The following is a 24,986-nucleotide window of genomic DNA, read 5'->3' on the forward strand; positions in this document are numbered from 1 at the left end:
ACACACACACACACACACACACACATACACACACACACACACACACACATGAACTCATGCGTGCACACACACGCAGAGACAGAGAGTACAGAGTGAATTGAATAGGATGGGATCATATCTTTAAAAAATGAAATTAAGCAGTGAGAGAGAAATATATTGGGAGGAGAAAGGGAGAAATGGAATGGGGCAAATTACCTCTCATAAAAGAGGCAAGCAAAAGACTTATTAGTGGAGGGATAAAGAAGGGAGGTGAGAGAAAAACATGAAGTTTACTCTCATCACATTTCACTAAAGGAAAGAATAAAATGCACACTCATTTTGGTATGAAAACCTATCTTACAATACAGGAAAGTGGGGGAGAAGGGGATAAGCAGGGTGGGGGGGAGGATGGAAGGGAGGGCAATGGGAGGAGGGAGCAATTTGAAGTTAACACTCTTGGGGAGGGACAGGACCCAAAGAGAGAATAGAAGCAATGGGAGGCAGGATAGGATGGAGGGAAATATAGTTAGTCTTACACAACACGACTATTATGGAAGTCATTTGCAAAACTACACAGATATGGCCCATATTGAATTGCTTGCCTTCCAAAGGGAATGGGTGGGGAGGGAGGGAGGAAGAGAAGTTGGAACTCAAAGTTTTAGGAATAATTGTCAAGTACTGTTCTTGCTACTAGGAAATGAGAAATACAGGTAATGGGGTATAGAAAGTTATCTGGCCCTACAGGACAAAAGAGAAGATGGGGACAAGGGAAGGGAAGGATGTTAGAAGAGAGGGCAGATTGGTGATAGGGGCAATTAGAATGCTCGGTGTTTTGGGGTGGGGGGAGGGGACAAATGGGGAGAAAATTTGGAACCCAAAATTTTGTGAAAGTGAATGTTAAAAGTTAAATAAATAAATTTTAAAAAAGAAGATAGATGATAGATGGAGATGAATGATAGATGGGATACAGCTAGAAGATAGAGATAGATGATAGATTGATAGATATACATAGATGATAGATAAAGCAAAGGAACTACGTAGAATTGAGCTTTGGGAAGATTGTTTTGGCAGCTATGTAGAGGAGTTCCTTCAAATCAATCAAGTACCTGCTGAGCACCTACTATGTGTGCTCCACCCACAACTCTGTAGGCTACCCCTCTGCCTTACAAAAAAACCTGTTATCATAAAAACTGTTATTTCAGAAGAAATGCTTCATTATTCCATATATCTATATATTCTATGTATATATCCCATTTATGTTATTCTATATATCCTGTTTATATCACTTCTGTCTCTTTTGTCATTTCAGATTAAAGCCCTCCTTCATTTTCCCCAGCACATCATGATCTGCCCAAAGGTTCTTACAGGAGAGATGGCCTCAGTGTTTGCTATTTCATCCTTTGTACTTCTATTCCAGGTAGCAGAGCATCTGACCAATAGAAGGTAAGTTGATTCATTGATTGACAGAGAACTTTACTTTTTTGTGTATTTTTGGATTCCTATTTGCTTGAACCTGACTGGTGACTTAGAATGTAAACTCCTTGAAGGCAAAGGCTGTTTTTTTGTCTTTGTATCAGCCATACCTAGCAAACTCCTACTTTGTATTTAAGAGTCTGTGCTTAAAAAGTACTCACTGATACTGGGAAGGAAATGGTTTGTACTGAAGCTTTGGAACCAGGAGGTATTGTTCCTTTACATTTTGCCTAAAGAGGAATTTGCGGAGGTGAGTGGTTTATTAAGAGCTGACATAATTCACTCCATTTTTTCCTGTATCAGCTGAGGGGGTTTGGGTTTTGTTTTTATTTTGTGATTGTCATGATTTATGTGATGCCTCAGAATGTATTGCTTAAAGCAAGCTGACTTCAATATCTCCCTTCCACCTAAAATTGCTTTATTTTAAAAATATTAACTTTTAAATAAATATCAATAAGAAAATAAATATTAAGAAATAATTAATACGTAAAAATAAATATTTGATAAATAAAAATATTATTTTTATTAATTTATTTAATGTAAAAACATTCACTTCCATAAGATTTTGAGTGCCAGATTTTCTCCCTCTCCCTCCCCTCCCCTCACCCCAAGATGGAGTGCAATCTGATATAGGCTCTCCATGTACATTTATATTAAACATATTATCATTGCTTTATGACTGAGAAAGACAACTCAGAGAACTTTGATTAGTCTGAGAAAATTGTGTCCTTTATCCTATCTGATAAAGAAGAAATTATTCCCTTGTAACGAGGACACTTTCTTTACTTTGTAACAAGTGCTAAGTATCCTCTTGTTCTTATAAACGCCTTTTCTCTTTCTAGGAAACCTATCCACTCAGTAAGAAGCACATCTTTTTCATTACTCTCTCTGACCCTGGCAGCTTTGGAAGGGAAAATGTATGAATGTTATCTGCCAAATTATCACACATACGTTCAGCAGTTAATGGGGGAGTGTGTCACACTCTCAGTGAATAAGCTACAATTTTCCTGCCTCTCTCTTTCCTGTGCTGGCTAATTGGCAGTAGCTAGCCAGGACCCAAAGAGAACTCATGAGACGATTTTAAACACCAAGATGTGATGGAAAAAAATAGACATTTTGGTATTTCAAGGCATAGATTTCTGTCATTTCTATAAATATATTTTATAGCCGTAGGAGAACATGAATAACAAGCCATTTTTACATAGGTTTTATGATTTCGTTTCCTTACAATACGACTGTGGGGCAGATTATCATCCATGTGGAGTAACTATTATTTTCATTCCAAACTTAAATACCAAAGTAAGCATTTCCATATACAAAATAGAACAGAAAATACAAATCTGTATTACATAAAGCTAGCCTTTCCTTTAAGCATATAAAAAATTGAACACATAACTTTGAAAGTTGTCCTGTTTGTTTCTTTGTGGCTTTGCTTCTGTACATTTTAAAAGAAAAATCCTTCAGTGGCCCTCTTTTCCTTCTTTTCTTCTTCCTCCCTCCCTCCCCTTCTCCTTCCCTCCCTTCTTTCCTTCCTCTGTTCCTTCTTTCCTTCCTTCCATCCTTCCTTCCTTCCATCCTTTCCTTCAGCAGATTTATTGCAACTCCTCCCAAACCCCTACTGGAGAAAAAAAAAAGAAAAACGAAACCGTTGTGAGAAATACACAGAGTCAAACAAAATATATTCCCACTTTAGCATGTCTAAAACATGTCTTATCCTACGTCTTGAGTCCATCCCCTTTTCTGTCAGGCAGTTGCTTATGTGAAATAGCATTATTTCACAGCATTTATTCTCGTTTTACAAGTGAAGAAATTGAGGTTTGGAGAGGTTAATCAGCTAATCTATGATCCCACAACTAGGAAGTATCAAGGTTTGTATTAGAACCCTGACCCCAAGCCTAGGATGGCTTCCACAAAAACATACTACCTCCCATGAGTCATGAGAGGAATATAGTTTGTGGGAAGCTGCTTGGTCTTGGGTTTTTATTCACATAGGATCAAGTGAGTCTATTTTCTTTTCTATTAATTTATCTATTTTTCCATCAATTTATATATGCATTTTAAAACTGTCCCTCCCCACCACACTGAATAAAAAACCAAACCAAACATAAATAAACCCTTATCATAAACTTGCAGGTCCAGCAAAACAAATTCCTCCACTGTCTATATGTATGTGTCTCTCTGCATTTTAAGTTCATCATCTCTCTGGTAAGGGGTGGGGTTTTTTATCTTCAGTCTTCTGGACTCACTATTTGCCACTGCACTGAGCAGATTTCAGATCTTTCAAAGATGTTTTTCTGTATAATATTGCTGTCCTTGTATAAATTGCTTTGCTAATTTTGCTCACTTTTCTCCGTGTCAGTTCATAGAGGTCCTCCAAGATTTCTCTGAAGTGTTCTTTCTGATGGCACAATAATATTTCATTACATTCACATGTCATTAGCCATTCCCCAGTAAGAAACCCCCTTGTTTTCCAATTTGTGGTCATTACAAAAAGAGCTACTATAAGCATTTTTGCCCGTATAGGTTCTTTTCTTCTTTCTTTTATCTCTTTGGGATGTTGGTCTCATTGTGGTGTAACTGGGCCCAAGGATATCTTCAACTTAGTCACTTTTGGGGCAGAGTTCCAAACTGATTTTCAGATTGGCTGGATCAACTCACATTTCATGCAAACTGTGAACAGTCCATGTTTGTCTAAGTGAATCTATTTTTCAGGAAGATTTAATCGCCTAATCTCATGAACTTAAATTTAAACAAAAGCCAGTACCTCTGCCAAATATCTAACCATTCCTGCAGATAAGGACATCATGTGATTCAACTAACTTTTGTGGTAGAATTGAAATGGAGGGCTAACAACTGGGAAAATCATGGATGGCTTCATGGAGCAGGAGACACTTAACTTGAGCCTTGAAGAAATATTCTGAAAATTGGAGGTAAGGAGAGGGTGCATTCCAGAGTGTTTACTGATATTCTTATTGAGCTGAACCGTACCATGGGGACTGTGCATGATGGGGGAATGGGGCTGGAAAAGGTTATGGGAAACAGACTGCAGATTAACGATCACACCAAAAACTCTACATTTTCTCCTAGAGGCACAAAGAGAGAATAACTGGTGATTTCTGAGCAAGGAAGTAGCAAGGTCAGAACTGAGATAATTCTCATCCATACCGGCTGTGCTCTGAATTTGGCATTCCATCTCTTGCCCCTGGGTCTTTGTAGCAGCAAGCACCCCAGCATGCACAGGATGGCCTGCTATACAGGTTCTTAGATCTGCTTTTCTAAAAGGAAAGCAACTCTTGAAGAGTCAACAATCTACTTTAATTATATATACCAACAGAGAAAATACAAGCAGAGAAATAACCAACAGACAGGGCTTCTAACTATCTGATCATAAACAATGCATACATCACAGATCAACAGACAGATCCAACTGTCTATTACATGAATACATAGTTACAAGAGATAGAAGCAGGGTTGGGGGGCACAGCTACCAGAGTCTCACCTGGTACAGGAACCTTCTTCCAAAGAAGCCCCTCAAAGTAAAATCTCACCTAAGAGTATATGTATACATATTATGTGTATGTATATGTATATTTATATGTATGTATGTATATACTTTTCAGAGCCAGAGAGCAAGACCCTTGTGACCCAGTGCCTCATTAATTAACAAAAAGTGTGGGCCTTCCTGCAAAACAAGCCTCCTCTAGTCAAGCCTCCCTTAATGGGCTCCAGGTGAGGCCTATTAATGGGAGGGGAAGATCTTTCATTAACATAAATCTCGTTAATATTACAGTCTTGCAATAGATTTCCTTCCTACCTATGAAGTGTGTTCTCTTCAGCCTCTCATAATTCTTGGGCTCTATCAGAGCCCTGCTTGGGTGCCACCTTCTCTTCAATTCAATTTCAAAACTATCTATTAAATACCTATTATGTGCAAGGCACTGTGAAGAAGAAACAGTCCCTGCCCTCAAGAATTACAGAAAAGATATAGTTAGCAGGGATGGAAGGAGCAAGTGAGGATTCTTTGTTTTTCTCAGGATGGAGGAGATATGGGCATGTTTGTAGGCAGAAGTGAATGAACAAGTAGACAGGGAGGGATTGAAATTAAATGATAGAGGGGGCAATGGGATGGAGCCCATTCACTTGAGCAGGGAGAAGGCTATTGGTTTCCAAGGTCTATTGATTTGACCTCTGTAACTTCTCTAGAATATGCCCCTTTCTCTTCTCTGATAGGGCTACTACCCAGGTTCAGGCCCTCATCTTCTCAAGCCTGGACAACTGCAGGATCTGGCTGGTGGGTCTCCCTGTCTTGGGTCTCTCCACATTCCTATCCATCTTCCATTCAGCCACCAAAGTGATTTTCCTAAAGCACAGGTCTGACCATGTCACCTCTAGTACTCAATAAATGCCAGTGGTTCCCAATCACCTCCAGGATCAAATATAAAAACTTCACTTTGGCATTCAAAGCCCTTCATGACCTATCCCACCTTCCCAGTCTTCTTAAGCATTGTCCCCTGGTGCTTGGATCTAGTGGCACTTATTTGCCATTCCTCGAACAAGATACTCCATCTCCTGGCTCCAGGCATTGTCACTGGCTGTGTCCATTACCTGGAATACTCTCCTCATCTCCACCTCCTGGCTCCTTTCAAGGTCCACCTGCCCTCTCTCTGATGATTATCTCCTGTTTATCTTGGATGTAGCTTGTTTGTATGTAAGGGAAGGAGGTTATTTGCAAATAGTTATTTGCATGCTATCAACCCCCACCCCCATTACATCATGGGTTCCTTCAGAGCAAAGACTGTTTTTGGCCATTCTTTGTATCCCAAATGCTTATAGCATGTGGCCTGACGTAGCAGGAACTTGATAAATGCTTATTAACTGACTGATTTGGGATTCACACACAAGTTCTCTGATCAGACAGTGTGCCACGTTGTGTTGGAAGGAGGCTGATTCGTTTCTCCTAATATCCTTATTTGGAAAAAATGTTTGCATAGATCTTCTAAGCTGATGGTGTCAAAGTGTTTGCTCAAGTCCGTGACAAAGATGGTATCAAATTTTCATGTATATTGCATTTCTTCCACATACAACTGTTCAGCTGGTTCCACGGTATGAAATGAAGGCTACTCTAAGGCACCCCCTCTGCCAAAATCATCTCCCCCGCTGGCCCATCAGAAGGCTGAAAATGCCACAATGGCTCCTGTTTCTGTACTTTGTTTTCTTGGGGATTGAATGTTTTGAATTTTTTTTTTTTTTGGTGACTTGACGTTGTCTCAAGAACTCCCTCTGGTGATGGATTTCCACCTGTGGTGGCACATATTGGGGTAGGTCTGCTGAACCATTCAAGAAACAGTGCTAAGATTTTAGGATGCATTAAGCTAAAGATACAAAAAAGTATCATTTTCCTCTGAAGCAGTCAGTCCCAAACGGACCTGTGAAAAAGGGATTTCATTGTTCTTCCACAGCACTATGGGGAGGAAACATTGGGCCTTCCCCTTACTCAATTTATGGATAGCGTACATCCTGTCTGAAACAGGAACTAGAGGCTGAGATGTGACAACCCCTCAAAACCTGAGAGTTCAAACAAGGGCAAAGTTCTCTTGCATCTGCGTATGCCTAACTTTCATGCATATTAACTTACATACCCACGCATAGATCATCCCTCCATTTTCTGATCATGGGATCTATGTTGGCATATGATCTGCGAGGGGAAAATGCACATAAGGGGAGAGTCAGAAAGATTGTAACTCTGAGGAGTCTGGACCAATCCTGACTCTGAGGGGAAGTATCACCACCCTAACAGTATTGAAACTTGTTCTTGCTTCTGTACTGTGTGTATGTTTTTTGTGAGCAGCACCCAAGTTCTGGGACATGCAAATAAACCACCTTTCTCTGCCCACTCTGTTTTTTAGTTCTTCTCATGAGAATGGTATCTTTCTCACAGATCCAAAACAGCATTCAATTAAACTACTACCTTGTTTTTATCTTTTTTCTTTAAGGTGCTGGAAAAATCTGGACTTGGCTTGCATTACTTGTATCTTTCCCTCAGTTTCAACATCTACGTTCCACAAGAAATTATGCAACTTGGTTATACATAAATGCAGATCCTTCCTTTGAAGTCTCTCATAGATAATGACAGTGGCAGTAAGTTCTGCTGCTGGGTGCTGAGGAGATGGGGCTCTTGTCTTCTCTCTCAGGTCTTCTCTCTGTTCCTGTTAGGCTCTTTTTGCTCAATTTTTTTTGGCTCTTTACACCCTTACCCCACAGCCTTGGGGAAAATTCCTCAAAGCTTAGATTTGGGGCTTATGTCCAGGATCTCTCCATAGTGGGGAGTAGCAGGGTGCTTAAGAAACAGGTATAGGCTTTTATTTCTTCCACATGAACTAAAGGCTTAACAAAAGACTTAAATAAGCAGTAACAGTAACATAGGCATTAATCTCCAGGGAGGCTGATACTTAAATCAGGATGTGAAAAAAATTTGCGGGACTTCTAAATTGGCATCTCACCTCCACCTTGGCCCTGCTCTATCCAAATAATTCTCTCCAGTTCCATGTCTTCTAGCAAGCTGGACTAAGGGGCTCTTCCTCCTTCCTGGTTGTCTTTTGCATGAACATGCATCCTGTTTCAGTCAACACTGACTGAATGACCCGGGATCTCTGGAACTCTTGAATTCACAAGATTGCCTCCAAGGCTGGAAATATCCATCTCAAGACTGTTGCTCAGTCACTTACACTTAGGGAAAAAAAGCAAAATAGAGACTGCATCCCCAGACTCATGTTCAAGCTTACTTAGGCTAGACAATATATTTCAACCGTCACGTACTTAGAACCAAAAATGCTATTGAGCTGTGTGGGAGGTTGCAAGGGAAAGACACCTCCCCACACTTTGAGGGAGAGGTTCAAATAGTCCTGCCTCAGATAGGGAAAGAGAAAGAGGCGGGGATCACTCCTTTTTTTAAAGTCCACTTCATGGTTAATAAAGGGATTGTTTTGTCATCTCATAGTGCTAACCTCTGAGCCATACGTGGACCTGGAAGTTGCTAAAAAGCTAGCCATGGGGTGTAACCTCCCTACAAATGCAAAACCTGAACTTTGTGTCTCTTAGCCTTGGACTCAGTGCTCCTGAGAACTGCGCACATGGCTCAGACATGTGGAGAATCATTTCCTAGTACACCCAATACTCTATACTCAGGAAGAACAGCTTGTCCTCCCAAGAATGGCCTAGCTGAGAGAAAGAAACTATCAGGTGAGAGATCGTCCAGTGGGGGGAAGAAGAAGAAGAAAGAGAAGGAGGAGGAGGAAGAGAAGATGATAAAGAAGGAGAAAAAGAAGATGATGATGAAGAAGAAGGAGGAGGAGGAGGAAGAAGACTAGGAGTAGTTGCTTTGGGGTACTGAGGCAGCTATTTGCCATCTTGGTATCAACAACAACAGGTTTGTTATCTTCCTGCAGTGTGTGTCCAAAGCATGACAGAGAACCTCCCAAAACTTATTGAAATGGATGATGACCATGTAGTCCTGATCATACAAATGGCACTTCCAGAAGGAACCCTTAGAAGTACTGCCAAGAGTTATGAAGTTTTGACTGAGAAACTGAAGACCATAATGAAAGGTTGTGTTTTCCTCACTTTTGCCAAGTGAAGGCAAGAGAAAAAGAAATAGGAAAAAATATTTTTTTCTAACTGACTAAGAAGGTAGTGTCTAAGAATGGGATATGCATTTCTGGGTCATGGCTTACAACATAGAGTAACAGGTTCCTGGCCAGAGATGGAGCATGGCTAACAAAGAATGGTAGTGTGTTTGTCAGATATCTTGTAAATAGAATCAAAAGGGCTTGAAGCTAAAAAGGACTGAGGTGGGAGAAGGCTGCATGTGTATGTCCCCATAGAGAGTAATAAAAAAAAGAAGGAAAATGTCAGTAGCAAAATCCATGGCCTGAGGTATCTATAGACAAATGCCCAAAGTTTAGGGAATGAACATAAGGCACGTTAATGCAAGGGTGCAAATGACCTCATAGGTATCACTGAAACATGGTGAAATGAAAACCATGTCTGGACTATGCTCTGGATAAGCATACTTTTTTCAAAAAAACCAGGATGAAGTGGGGTAGCATTGTATACTAAGCATTACAGTGTAAAGATATACAGGAACCAGAGTAGGGAAGCATGACAGAGAATATTTGGGTGAAGATTAAAGGAGGGAGAAATGGAAGCGACTTTGTCACTGGAGTATACCATTAGCTTCCTTCATCAGTCCGTTTGGACAGAAAGGGGAACTAGATTCGGAGTTTGAGAAACAAATCACAAGCCTGGCCCTGAGGCATGACATAATACTGATTGGACACTTCAATTATCCAGACATCTGCTGGGGCTCTCTCTCTGCCAAAAGCAGATAATTTCATGACTAATAATTTCATATCTTGCCTTAGCGATGATTTCATCCTTCAAAAGGCAGATAACAGTCTCAGAGAAGGAGACTGGAGAAAGGGATAGAATTTGGAACTCAAAATTTTAAAAAAGGAATGTTACAAATTGTTTTTACATGTAATTGGGGGAAAATATTTTTTTTAAAAGACGGGGAACAAACAAGTGGGTTTTTTTAAATTAAATGGTTTACTGTGTGTAAGATGTGTAAGAAGGAATATTACAAATTCAATCTAATGGTGTAGGACAACACATAAAGGGAGCTGAGCAGCTGGGGAGAAGGGACTAGTGAAGAAAGAAGCATGGAAGCCGGGAGAATGAGGTGTGGCCAGCCTGGGCCCACCCCCCAAATGGAGGTATGGGACAAAGCTGACCCGTGGGAGAAGGGGGCCAACAAGGTGTTCCAGAGATAGAGACAAAAACCTGCTGAATCACGGTGGTAAAGTCCTTGAAAATCAGACACAATCTGAAAGGGAAAAAAGGTAGAGGAATAAACAGGGAGAAATTCTGTTCGAGCTTGGATTCCCAGTTCCTGGTGTAGGAAGCTTAGAGAGAAGTAACCACTTCATGCAGGAGTTTGTAATGAAAGGCAGGAAATCTTGGCCTGGTTTGCCATGTACCTTAGATTTGGGGAAAGCAGATTTCAAAGAATTCAGAGTAAAAAAAAAGGTAGAATCTCATGGACTCAAAAACTTTTGGGGAAGTCATCCCAGGAGAGATTGGAAATGCTCAAGAATGTAATTCTGAAGACACAAGGGAAACAATTACGATTAGGGGAATAAATTGGATTTGTCTGATGTAAGCGATATGGGTGCAAAGGGACCTCCTCCACCAACTTAGATTTTGTGAAAAGAGAAAAAGAAAGAGAGAAAGAGACAGAGAGACAGAGAGAGAAAGGAAAGAAAGAAAGAAAGAAAGAAAGAAAGAAAGAAAGAAAGAAAGAAAGAAAGAAAGAAAGAGAAAGAGAGAGAAAGAAAGAGAGAGAGAAAGTGTCCAGAAGCTGGAAGAAAGACCAGGAAAGAGAAGATGAATATAAAAGCAAGACACTGTCATATTTAAAGAAACAAAAAGCTTAGAATGAGCTGAGATGATAAGGAAGCTCCTGATGACCAAATGGTGTGGGGAAGCCACATCTAGAGGAAAAAGAGGGGTAAAGAAGGGATAGGACATTTGCTTTGGTGGAGGGGATCATGATGACTGGGCACAGGTAGATGGCCTTCAGTCTGAATTCTGTTTCTGTTTCCTCTTTTCAGGACAATGTCCTTCTTACACTGGAAATAACAGAACAAACATGACAAAAAGGGAGTTGACATCCAAGAGAAGTGAGAAGAGATTAAGAGAGCACGTAGACACCCTTGATGAGTTCAAGTCCCCTGACCCGGAGCTACTGTGTCCTCAAATTCTGCAAGAAGGGGGAAGGGGAAAAAAAGCATTCATTAAGGCCCTACTCTGTGCCAGGCACTGTGCTAAATAAGATACTTTATAAATATTATCTCGTTTGGTAAGTGGCTGTGTGATTGCTGAACCACTGCCCATGAAACTTAAAAGCTCTTGGAGTAGAGGAGAGGTACCCCAATATTGGAGAAGGGTCAGTGTTGTCCTGATTTTCACCAAAGGAAAGAGAAAGGAGGATTATACCCATTTTATAAATGAGGCCATCAAGAGCCAGAGAGGTTCAATGGGCTGCATCATGGCTAGGAGGTGTCCTTTATCTGCCCACAACGGACAACAGTTGAAATAGTGTCCTTGTTCAATCATTTTTAATCATGTCTGACTCTTCATGACCCCATTTGGGGTTTTCTTGGCAAAGACACTGGAATGGTTTTCCATTTCCTTCTCTGACTCATTTTACAGATAAGGAAACTGAGGCAAACAGGGATAAATGACTTGCCCAAGATCACACAGTAAGGGTCTGAGGCTGGATTTGAATTCATGAAAATGAGTCTTCCTGGCTCCAGGCCCAGCACTCTATTCACTGAGCCACACAGCTGCCCATGTAGAAGCTTTTGGTTCTACTATATGAGCCATTCATGTAGCAAAAAGGAAAAGTCAAACCCAGAGATGAGATAATTTCCTGGCAGGGCTCTTTGGGTGGCTGGGTGGATGATAATCTTTAAAATTCAGAATAACATAGAGCTGCAAGGCGTGTCATGTCAGGATCTGCACAAACATTCAGCCTGGCCAGTCTTCTTTAAATCCCTTTTATTCTGATGGGGATCATGATACTCCTGCCCTACTGATAAAGTTGATCTCCTACTGCCTAGCTGCTTCCAGTTGTGCTTGGGGAGTTCCCAAAGTACTTCCCCTGTACACATTGTGTACTTCTCCCACTTTCTTGCCATTATAGCAAATGAATCTGCAGAATTTAACTTAATCGCGTAGCTGCCCCAGGGGATTGGCTGAGCTCATCACATACCTATTCCCATAGACAGAACATAACTTCTCTGCTTCTCATGTGCCGTGCTTTACCTTCTCGTGTGATTCCAGCTGTGGTTCATACAAAACTTCTCCAAGGCCTGAATGGAACACAGAAAGCAGGCCAGATCTCTGGCCCCTGCCAGAAGGTCGTGGCCTTTGGCCTCTGCTTCAGGTCAAAGGCACCATGATTTCATGGGATTTTCTTTTATTCTAAATTGCACTATTTTCATGGCTCTTTATAACTGATGGGCTTACTCCCTTGTCTTTGATGTTCATTGTTTCAGTCGTGTCCAGGTCTTGTTGACCGTGTTAGGGGTTTTCTTGGTAGAGATACTGAAATGGCTTGCCACTGCCTTCTCCAGTTCATTTTACACATGAGGAAACTGAGGCAAACAGAGTTAAGTGACTTGCCCAGGGTCGCACAGCTAGGAAGCGTCTGAGGCCAGATTTGAACTCAAGCAATTACTACTTGTTTGACTCTAGACAAGTCAATGAACCTCTCTAGCCCTCTATTTTGACCCATACAATGAAGGTGTTGGACCGAATGACCTGTAAAATCCCTCCCCATTCTGGATCTATAATCCTATGCAGCCTCAGAGTTGAGCTGAGGTTACCGATGTGTCTGTCTTACTCCCAAATCATCACTGGGTCACCCCAGATGCCAGACAGCAACCTCAGTTTCCAGACTGTCTAGGTCAACTTCATTACTCTCTTCCATATGTCAGAGGATCAGAATGTACCCACCGAGCTAGCAAAGGAATGGCCATGTTACCATTTTTCAGTATGTTGACTGCTTCTTTATGCATCCTGAACCACATTTCATCTTCATTCATTATGGATGAGAACATAGGTTAATTGGTACTTACTGCTGTCAATGCAAGGTGAGAACAATCTTGTAGACAGACATTTGTCTGGATGACATTTTAAATAGAAACACCCTAGGATAGGTCAGAAAGAAAGAATGATGACTTTACGTATCTTCTCTGGTGAATGCTTGTGAGTGTCCTGTTACCTCTGACGCAGAAACAACAGAAATCAGAGTTTAGAAAATATTAAATGTGTGGTTCTCTTTGACCTTGTGACCCAACGTCTTCACTGTCCTGCCCTCTTGATGACGACCTCTAATGGCTTATAGTGGACAGTCCAAGGCATATGACTTTCCCCAAGGACATATTCAGGGCAACAGAACATAAATAGACATGAGGAAAGCTTCCCAGAAAACCAGATTTCCCAGAATTGACTCAATCATAGAATCTCAGAGTTGGAACAGATATTGGCAACCAACTCCTTCCTGAGAAAGAACCCATTCTTTGCTTGCAAACTTACAGGGAAACCTGCTCTTTTCCAACTCAGTCCATTTCTCTTTGGGACAGCTTTAAACCTAAATGGATCTGTCTCTTCCCTCTCCATCACCTCCCATAGCCAATCAGTTCTTAAGTCTTATGGATCCTACCTCCACATCTTGTCTCACATCCCTCCCCTTCCATTCATTCACATGCCCGCCACCTGCTTTTCCATGTCCCATGCGGAGGTCTTCCCCTAACTGAACTCACAGCTTTCAACCTCCTCTCCCCTGTACAATTTATTCTCCATCCAGTTACCAAAACAATCTTCCCAAAGTACAAATGAATTAACCATGTAACTCCTCTCCTCCAGAAACTTCTCTGATTCCCCCTCGCCTCTGGAGCCAAATCTCCTTGGCTCATCCTTTAAAGTTCTTCACAATCTATCTTCAACCTGCCTTTCCAGGCTTATTCTACATTACTCTCCTCCATATGTGCTTTCTTACAGCCGAACAATAACTCCTTATTGCTCCCTGTAATGGACACTCCATTTCCCATCACCCTGCCTTTGTATAGACTGGCCCTCAAGAGAGATAGGAGTCATAAGGCTATTTAAACCCTTTGAGTTTACCATCCACTTATTGGATATATATGTTGTAGAAGGCAATGACAGAAAGAAAAGTCCCAAAGCATTTGTAGAAGCACCCACTGTGGCCACAAAAAATCCTGGAAATAATGTTGGCACCTGTTAATTGGGGAATGACTCAACATAGTGTGGTATATGGATATAGCTGAACATCATCAAACCACAAGTTAGTATGCAAAATTGAGAAGCATGGGGAGACTTGTATTAAGTGACACAGAATAAAGTGTGTACAACCAAAAGAACAAGGATACACACACATGCACACACATACATATACACTTATACACGGATATGCACAGAGGGTCACTACAATGATACCAATTCATCAACAAGCTGCCTTGTTGGAGAAGTGGATAGAGTGCTGGACCTGGAGTCAGGAAGGCACAAGTTCAAATCTGACCTCAGATAACTTACTATGTGACCCTGGGCAAGTCATTTCACCCTGTTTGCTTCAGTTTCCTCATCTGTAAAATGAGCTAGAGAAGGAAATGGCAAACCACTCCAGTATCTTTGCCAAGAAAGCTCCAGATGGGGTCATGAAGAATCAGTCATGGCTGAAAACAGCAGTAAGCATTTATAATAGTGCCCGCTGTGTGCCAGATGCTATACTAAGCTCTTTATAATTTCAAAAACAACACTACAAAGTTGGTGCTGTTATTCCACTTTTTACAGCTGAGTAAACTGAGGCAAACAGAGGCTTAGTGACTCGTCCAGGATCATCCCAATCACCTCTAAGGTTCTATTTGGACTCAGGTCTTCCTGACTCCAGGTCCAACCCTTTATCCACTGTACCACCTAAATGTCTGATGAGAATGGTCATGATTCCAGAGATGTTGTGGAGGTAGGAAGAGCAAGAATTCTCAACTGGTTGGATTGACTTATAGGGTGAGAGAGAGTAAAGAGTTGAAAACAACACAGAGGTTGTACATCTGGGAGAGCAGAAAGATGGCAGTGCTCCTAACAGAAATTGTAAAGTTTAGAAGTGATAGAAGTGAGGGGCAGGAAACGACACTGAAACGCTACTGAATCCAGGTTACTCACGATGGTCATTTCAAATTGACTTTGTACTGTCCCCTCAATGTCCATGTCTACTGGCCACTACGGCCAGGTTTGGCCTTCTCTTGTCAGTAGATAGCTTCTCCCATGCAAAAAGTTCCCTTGCCACTAAACCCAATGGACCCAAGTACTTTGGACCTCAAACACCTACAAGATCACCTCCGAGTCTAGGCACATCGATCTCCAGATCAAGATTTAATCATCTCTTTTGCAAAGGAAATACACGATACAGAAAAACACTCAGGAGCCCAGGCTCAGTTTTGTCCAGTTAGGTCCCTGTGCTCCATCCTCCATGTGGATGCAATCATTATGGTGTATGTAGGGGGAGGTAATGATGACCAGCCCTGACTCCACCTCTCCAGAGAGAGGATCTGTTGTAAGGGCTCAGAAGAGGAGAGGGAAAGGGAGAGGGAAAAGTAGAAGAGGGAGAGGGTTTTCTTGTTTGGGGTATTGCTTCATCATCTTAAAAAAGCACAAGTGCCCTTCACCGACATGGCCAGAGCAGCCCTGGGCTTTGTTATTCTCAGTATACCCAGGCATGGAGCTTGGCCAGAATCAGGAAGGCAAGCTTTTCCAGATAACCCCTGGTTACCCAAGCAGTCCCCAGTGGTGTTGCTAATAATTTCTTCAGTTTTTGCAAAAAGGACAAGAGGTTGGTTATAGGTGGAGGGGACATTCAAGATGATCTATTCCAATTCCTTTATTTTATATCTGAGAAAACCAAGAAACAAAGTGATGAATAACTTGCCTGTGATCATGCGAGTAGTATATGGCAGAACTAGAATTTAAACTTTGGTCCTTTTGACTCCTGATCCAGTTCTCTTTCCACTGTAACCCAATGCTACCCCCAAATGACATCCCCTGATATCACCCTCAAAGCAGGACCAGCAGCAAATATCCTGCACTAAAAAGAAGGTACCCCCTCCCTCTTGGACATTTGTTTATTTTGCCACTAACAGTGACCAAAGAGACCATTTCTGAATATTTGTGTGGGTGCTCAAATATTGAAACTGTGCCACCAGGCAGGACATGTTTGCTCTTTCTGTACTAATACTAAAGATCCAGGCAAAAAGCAAAAAGGGCATGTAATCATCAAATCAACAAATATCTAGACAAAACTCATAGCCCTTAGTGTTAAAAAATTATACAAAGAAGATATGACCTTTGCCTCCAAGTCCTAGAACTTAGATCAGTTTGGAGTTTGGAGGAAACTTGGAGAACATCCAGTTAGTGGTGAGAATGGAAATAGCCCCTTTACTTACACCATGTGAAAAAAGAAAGTGAAGGCAAAAGGAAGGGAAGAGAGGGGAGACAGAGGAGGAAGGGAAGAGGGAGGGGGAGAGAGGAGGAGAGAAAAAGAGAGGCAGAAGGTGATGAGAGTAGAAGAGAGGGAGATGGGAAGAGGGGGAGAGGAAAATGGAGAGGAGAAGAGGAGACAGGGAGAGGGGGACAATAGAGGAAGGGGGAGACAAGAAGGGGAGGGAAAGAGAGGGGGAAGAAGAAAGGAAAGGAGAAGAGAGAGAAGGGAGGGGAGGGGAGGAGTAGTTGAGGGAAAGAGAGGAGAGGGAAGCAGAAAAGAAGGAAAGGAAAAAGGGAAGTAAGGGAGAGGAGAAGAGAGGAGAGGAGTGGAAAGGAGGGGAGAGGAGAGTAGGGAAGAGGAAAACGAGAAAAGCCAGAGACTGAAGACTAACACAAAATAATAACAAGGCTGTCCTCTGTTGGACATAACCAAACTGACTGGAGTTGGGTCTATAGTGGTCTTGGTGCATTTTGTATTCTATAATTTATGAGGAAATATTATTTACTCAAGAAGGCAGATTTAGAGATCATTTCCCCAATGTTCACATTTTACAGAGCTAGGTTTAGAACCCAGTTCCTTGAACTACTCATCTACAGCTCTTCCAAATACTGCCCACTTTCCCCCTAAAACCCTTATTCAGCTCTTTCTACAGAGAACATCCTTCATCCTCATTTCCATTTCTGTTTGTATTCAAAGCCCTTCACTCAACTGTGGTGCTCAGGGTTTACAATGGGTTATCAGCTCCCATTTGCTCTGCCTTCTCTCTGATAGATTTTGTTTTTCTGTTCTTTCTCAATCTCTAGCTCTTCTCTGGACTTTTTTGGGGCTACACAGAATCCAAGAGTAGGAAGGACCTCAGGGTTCATGTGCTCTGCACTGCACCAGAGCAGGAATCCCAACTGACCAGCCTGCCTAAGGCCCAGCACCTCCAGAAAGAGAAGCCTCCTTCAACTCAAGGCAGCCCATTCCGCTTTGGAATGGCTCTAATTGTTTGGAATTTCCCTTGCACCCAGCTCTGAATGAACTCTACTTTTCTACAACTTCTCCCCGTTACTCCTACTTCTGACCTCAGAGACTAACCAGATCAAGTCTAATCTTGCCTCCGGGTGATGGTGCCAGTGATTATGCCTCTCCCTCTCCCAAGTCTGCTCTTCTCCAAACTAACCACCCCCAGGTCATTTAACCAAATGACATGATAGAAATGCCATGATCTCTAGGTCCCTGACTACCCTTCTCTGGGCACAAGTCATCTTGTCAAGTTCCTTTCTAAAATATGGCACCAGGACTAAGCATTAATGGTGTATTCTCTGGGCTATACAGCGGGACTCTTCCTCCAGTCATTCAGCACACTGACTTCTTTTTTTTAAAGCCAGAATTATGATTTCATTTGTATAAGAGACTCCCAGTGAGAAAACTCCCTCTACCAATGCAGATCATGTCTGCTCTGAAACAGTGTTTTAGAGAATTTTCTGGGGAATGTGAATAGATTAAGGGACTAATGCAAGGTCATACAGTATGTGACAGGGGTAGGATTCAAACCCAGATCTTTCCAACAAAAAAAGCCATCATTGTTCAAAACACCAAGCTGCTTAAGACCTTTCTTAGCAGTCTAATATTGCATTTATTTAGGAGTTATTTCACATCATTTCTCAAAAAATGCCTACATTTATTTATGTCCTCATCCCAGTACGGAGGTGATCCAAGGTCCTTGAAGGCTGTCAGTTGATTGTAAGATCTGACAAGTTCTACCATACTAGAAAGTCATTGGGTATGATCAGTCAGTCAATAAACATTTATTAAGCGCCTACTGCATGCCAGCACTACACCAAACACTGGGAATACAAAAAGAGGCTAAGTCTTGGCTTTAGGCTGAGTGGGTTAGCCAGGGATCATCCTGACTAAATACCGATAAAGCTATCTTCAGTGGGGTGACTCTTAGGAGACTCCTTTGGCCATGGCAGCCTATGAAACAAAGAAAAATAAAGGCACGATTATTGTTAGTGTATGGCCTCATCCAGCAATACCACTATTAGGTCTGTATCCCAAAAATGTTTTCCTTTAATATTTTATTTTTCCCCAATTGCATGTAAAAATAATTTTAACATTCTTTTTTCCTAAATTTTGAATTTCAAATTCTTTCTTCCTTTCCCTCCCACTCCACTGAGAAGGCAAGCAATTTGCCATAGGTTATACATGTGTAGTCATGCAAAAATACATTTCCATGTAAGTCATGCTGTGAAAGAAAACAGAAAAAAAAACCCTAAGAAAAATAAAGAAAAAATATATTCGATCTGCATTCAGGCTCCAATATTTTTTCTCTGAAGATAGACAACACCTTTCATTATAAGTCCTTCAGAATTGTTCAAAGAAATTTTCTTTAAAAAGGGAAAAGAAGCTATTTATACAAAAGCATTTATAGCAATTCTTTTTGTGGTAGCTAAGAATTGGACATTGAGGGGATATCCGTCAATTAGAGAATGCCTGAACAAATTGTGGTATATGATTGTAAGAGAATATTATTGTGCTATAGGAAATGGATGATTTCAGAAAAATCTGAAAAAACTTACACGAACTGAAGCAAAGTGAAGTGAGCAGAACCAGAATATTGTACATAACAACAAAAACAAAATTTACGATGAACAACTGCGAATACCATAGTTATTCTAAGCAACTCAATGATTCAAGATGGTCTCAAAGGATTCATGATGAAAAATGGTATCTACCTCCAGAGAAAGAACCAGTGACATCTGAATACACACCAGAGTACACTATTTTTCACCTTCTCTTTCCCCCTTTAGTTCAAGTTGTCGTCCACAAAATAATTAGGGTAGAAATGTTTCACATGACTGCACATGTATGACCTATATCAGATTGCTTACTGTCTCAAGGAGAAGGAAAGAAAGGGAAAGAGGTATAAACTTTTAAAAAATGTTAACAATTGTTTTTACATATGATTTGGAAAAATGTTATTTTTAAAATAAAGTGTGGCTTCTTTTCATTTCTTCTGTGATTGTGTCGAAATGACTGAAAAGGGGGCAGAGGGTGCTAAGAATCAGAGTTTCTACACCACATATAAGCATATTAATTGTAGGCACTCTAAATGTGAGATTTTTGTCCGGTAACCACAGAGTGAACAGATGAAGACCTTCAATATTAAACCTAGGTCTCTGTGAAGGATTAAGGAAGGGTATGAACGACACTGGTACAGGACAAGAAGCCACAGATGAGTTGCTATCTGCAGCGGGGGAATTACTCATAATGTTGGCATAAGTACAGAGAAAGTCAGACTCTAGATTCACCACATTTGTAATCTACCCAAATTCCATGATCTTTTTTTTAATTCACTTTTCTTTAGACACACTTTCTTGATTTTATACTTGTGAAGTTCTGTTTTGTTTTTAACACAAGTGTAGGAATTTTCATTTATATTTTTTAAGTTTCATTTTAGGGCAACTACTTTGCACAGTAGATAGAGTGCTGGATCTAGAGGCAGGAAGACATCTTCCTAAATTCAAATCTGGCCTCAGACACTCACTATCTGTATGACCCTGTGTAAGTCACTTAACCCCATTTGCCTCAGTTTCCTCTTTCATAAAATGAGCAGGAGAAGAAAATGGCAAACCACTCCAATAATCTCTGCCAAGAAAACCCCAAATGGAGTCACAAAAAGTCAGACACAAATGAGTTGACTGAACAACAAAAGTCTCATTTTGTTAGATTCAGTGTAGTCTGTTAAGGTCTTTTTGAATCCTCTGGAATCCAGTATAAATTATCTCTCCCACATTTATGGCATTCCCAAACTTGATGCCTGTCATGTATGTCTTTACTCAAGTCACTGATAAAATTGTTAAATAGCACAAGGTTTGGGGACTCTACCAAAGCCTTCACTCCAAAGGACCCATCAATGACCACTCTTTCAGTCTAGTCACTCAAAATGCATGAAATCCATCTAGACATACTAATGATCGTCTATCCTCCATCACTCCATCATGTCGACCTGATAATATGAAAGCCTTTGTCTAGTGTTTTGCAGTATACTATGTCAAATAAGTCTGTCTTCTACTACTGAAGAGTCATGTCTGACTGTGATCTCATTTAGGGCTTTCTTGGCAAAGATCCTGGAGCAGTCTGCCATTTCCTTCTCCACCTTATTTGACAGATGAGGAAACTGAGGCAAAAAGAGGTGAGTGACATCCTAAGGTCACACAGTTTGTCAATGTCTAAGACTGGATTTGAACTCAGGACGATGAGTCTCAATAATTCCATGCCTGGTACTCTCTCCATTGCACCACCTAGTTGCCCCACCAGTCTTGTAAACTTGTCCCAAAAAAATTAAGCTGTTCTGGGATGGCCAATGCTTAGTGTTATTGAATTTAATGGAGGGGTTCTTAGGCTGGGCTCCATGAACTTGTTTTTGTAAAAAATATTTTAATAACTGTATTTCAATCTAATTGGTTTCCTTGGTAACTCTATTGCTTTATTTTATGCATTTCAAAACATAATTCTGAGAAGTGGTCCATAGGCTCCCCCAGACTAGCAAAGGGGTGCAGGACACAAACAGGATTAAGAGTCCTTATCTAAACGATCAACATTGCCCTTTCTAAATGCTCACAACCCTTTAGGATAAATGATTTTGCCAAAACCAAATCAATCGCACTGGTCTAGAATTTGCAAGCCCTATGCTTCTGTCTTTTACAAAAATTGGAAAGTTGTTCGCCCTTCTCCACTGCTGAGAACTCTTCTATTCACCCATTGGCTGAGGTTATTTCCAAGATCCCGGATGACAGTTCTACCCCTTCTCTCAGTGCCCTGGAATGTGGTTCATCCAGCCCAGGAGAAACGAACTCAGTAAGTGCCCTTCTACCTCACATAAGATATTGTTAACTATTTGTTCTTTCTTTCCTCCTCTGACAAGTCTTCTTCTCAGCAAAGGACAAGAGTGGAGTTCCGCCCTCTGTTGTTGTTCCATCTGCCCAAACGATGGTTTTCTCCCTTCTTCGGGCTGTCTCTTACTGGTAACATTCCATTTCAAAGCCCTTTGGTTGTCCATAGCCTTCGTGGCTGGTCTCAGCTCGTTCTCAGTCTTGGTGGACCTGTTGGAATTCTTCCAGGACTTCACCAATCTACTTCTCTCTTTCTCCTCTGGCCCTTAGTGGTTAAGCCCCCTACTTAAGGCACATGTGGATCCAAATGATCCCTTTTTTAAGCCCAAGAAGTGACTTTCTTCCATGAGTTTCTAGCCTCCCAAAAGCAAGACTATTACACCTAAGTCACAGTTGTAGTCATTCAGTGTTCTGCCTCACATTCTTCTGCTCTCCAGCTTCTCAGTAAGATTCCAATTCCCTTCTCCTTCAGATTTTTTTCCTTTGTGCTCTTTGCAGCACTTTTCCCACTCTTTCAAGAAACACTTTATTCTCCTTGATAACCTGGAGAGTGAGAAACAGCATGGCACAGTAGATAGAGAATGAGTGAGGGGTCAGGAGAACTTGAGTTCAAATGCTGCCTCAGACACCTATTGCCTTAACTTCTCATTGCCTCCAGGCAATTCTCTAAATAATGATATTAATAACATCTATTTAGTGTCTACCATGTGCCAGACACTGTGCTTATCTCATCTGATCCCTACAATGACCCTGGATGGCACAGTGCTATTATTCCCATTTTAAAAAAGGGGAAACTGAGTCAGACAGAGATTAAGTGACTTGCCATAGGTAGCAAATGTCTGACTGTAGTCTGACTCTAGAGCCAGGGCTTTAGATACTATAGCACCGCCTAGTGACCTAAGAATTTATGTTGCAAGGAAGATATTGATCTACTTTTCTTCCTCTACCCTGGAAGCTCCTGAAAACAAAGGCCTAGTTCAACCTCCAAAAAAAAAAAAAATCTCAGAAGCAGAAAGATGTTTCTCCACCACTTTTACCTTCTCTTCTACAAGTAATACTAATCTGTACTTTCTACATATATAATGCATTTGATTCTGACAGAAACACAGACATCACACACTACCTCTCTGAAGGTTATGGCAAAATTCCCCTTGCCCTTTATACTTAATCCCAGAAGCCAGATCCTTAGCCCTTTGCTACATTTGCTGCTAAAGGTTAGAACTCACTCTCATGACTAGCTAATGGCTCCTCCATGCCTGGTTGCTGCCCCTGAGGCTCATTTATTAGAGGGTCTTCGGTAATAACTCCTATTATCCTGAGGGGATGGCAGCTTGTTCAACTTCTTTTTCATTTTTTCATTTGCAAGTCATGACTTCCTGGTAAAGTCTCAACATCCATGGCTGTTGTCTGCAAGGAGGTCTTGAGCAGAACCTAATTATCATACTCTACACATCTTCTGTCCTATTTCGCTGATCACATTCTGGAAATCTACCTTTTCAATTTTGCTTTGGCCTCTATTGGTCCTTTTTCCTTTTAACTTGTTGAGCCTAGAACTGGACATCAAGCTATCTATGTTCCTATTTACTCATAATAATATTGTTTCTAACTTTGAAACAACTGCAGCCTTGATGTCTAGTGGTATACCAGATCTTTTCCAGTCATCCTTAGTCTCAACAAGTCATTTTCTGACTCTCAGTTATGTAGTTTCCTCCTGAAGTGCAATCTCCTGTGTCATAAACCAAAAGTTAAAGAAGGGCTAATACCTTTGGGTGATCATCCCATGTCCAGCAGCAGTGATTAGCTATTGTAAGGGTCTTAGAGTAACAAGACAATGTAGTGTAGAGGACAGAGTACCATACCTACAGACAGATGAGCTGGATTGGAATGCTGACTTGGTCACTTCCCAGCTGTGGTGATCTTGGGCAATCATCTCCCCTCTCTGTGCATCAGTGTTCTTGTCTGTCATGTGACATCAGCAATAATACTTCTACCTCAAAGATTTGCTGGGAAGAAAATACTTGCAAACTATAAAATGTTCTAGAAGGTGAGCTGAGCTGATGAGATGGTATCATGGCAACAACCAAAAGAGCCAAATCCAAGGAAAAGAGGCAACAAAAACAGAGACTTTCACTCAAAAGCATCTAGTGGTTCCCTATTGCTTCTAGAATAGGATGCAAATTCTTTAGACTTTTAAGACCTCCTTCCCCCAAATCTAACTCCAACATACCTTCTTAGCCTTATTTTGCTTTCTGTCCAAGCTGCCAAATCTGACTAACAATCATCCCTTGTATTCTACGTCCTATTTCCTGTCTCCATTGATAAAAATGCATTTATTAAGCACTTGTGGAGTGCCAGGCACTGGGCTAATCCTAGAAATAGAATGAAAAGTAAAAATAATCCCTCAGGGAGCTTATGTTCTAACAGAAGTGACCACTCACACATGCACATACATGGTACGTACAAGATACATGAAGATTATCTGGGAAGTAATCTTAGAAGGGAAAGAGCTAGCAGCTAGAGGGACCAGGAAGGGCCTTCCGCCGAAGATAAGATTTCAGCCAATTCTTGAAGAAAACCAAGGAATCCCAGAGGTGGAGGTAAGGAGGGAGAACATTCAAGGCATAAGTAACAATAAGGGTAAAGGGATGGAGGCAGAAGTTGGGAGACAGAATGTCTATTCAAGGAACCAATACTTAAAAAAAATTCGTTCAGACTATTCACTGGAATGACAAATGCTAAAACTGGCCACATGATGAGAATTTAGAACTCACTGAAAAAGACCCAGATGAGGGAAAGATTTTGAAGGCAGAAGGAAAAGGGGAAGGCAGAGCATGAGATGGATAGATAGTGACATGGAAACAATGAATGTGAACTCGGACAGACTTTGAGAGACAGTGGAGGAGAGAAGGGCCCGGCATGTTGTGGTCCATGGGGTCACAGAATTAGACAGGACTGAATGACTGAACAATGCCAACCGCAATTCATGTGGAGGGGAGTACATCACAGTCTACATTACCTGGAATGCTTTATCTCCTCATCTCCATCTCTCAGAGTACTTCTCTTTCTTCAACATTTTCGGTACCAATATCATCTCTGAAGTCTTCTCTGACCCCTTCTTCCAACTTTAGTTGTTAGTAATTTCTGCCTCCTCCAATTACTCAGGCCTCCTAAGGCTCCAGATGAATGACAACCTGGGTACTCTCCAAAGGCCATCCAGAGCCCACCTCGAACCTTTCTGCCAACACTTGGTTGTTGTTCAGTCTTTTCAGTCACGTTCAACTCTCCATGACTCCATTTGGGGTTTCTTGGCAAAAATACTGGAGTGGTTTGCTATTTCCTTCTCCAGATCATTTTACAGATGAGGAAATGGAGGCAAACATAGCTGCCCTCAATACTACTCTTCCTCCTTTTACCTCCTAGCCAAATGCTGATGATGTGATTCCAGAGGATACCCAGCATCCTTAACCCTTCAGCCCACTCCTTCCTTTCCAGTGGTAGTGGGTTAGTCCCCTGCAGCAAGGCTCCCCACACTT

At 41.3% G+C, this 24,986-nt stretch overlaps 1 long non-coding RNA gene across 6 annotated transcripts in view; it reads left to right on the forward strand.

Moving 5' to 3' along the window:
- Positions 1-19,575, forward strand: part of LOC140510478 (uncharacterized) — a 51,829-nt gene extending 32,254 nt beyond the window's left edge. Inside the window, exons 4-10 of one of the 6 annotated variants that reach the window (XR_011969248.1) lie at positions 1,289-1,422; positions 4,246-4,382; positions 5,073-5,181; positions 7,446-7,590; positions 10,113-10,223; positions 11,121-11,368; positions 17,374-19,575. This is a non-coding gene — a long non-coding RNA (uncharacterized lncRNA). The other 5 variants (XR_011969249.1, XR_011969246.1, XR_011969244.1 and 2 more) reach the window with 5 other exon arrangements.
- Positions 19,576-24,986: the final 5,411 nt, after the last annotated feature.

Source organism: Notamacropus eugenii, chromosome 6 (genome assembly GCF_028372415.1).
Source record: "Notamacropus eugenii isolate mMacEug1 chromosome 6, mMacEug1.pri_v2, whole genome shotgun sequence".
Taxonomy (NCBI): domain Eukaryota; kingdom Metazoa; phylum Chordata; class Mammalia; order Diprotodontia; family Macropodidae; genus Notamacropus; species Notamacropus eugenii.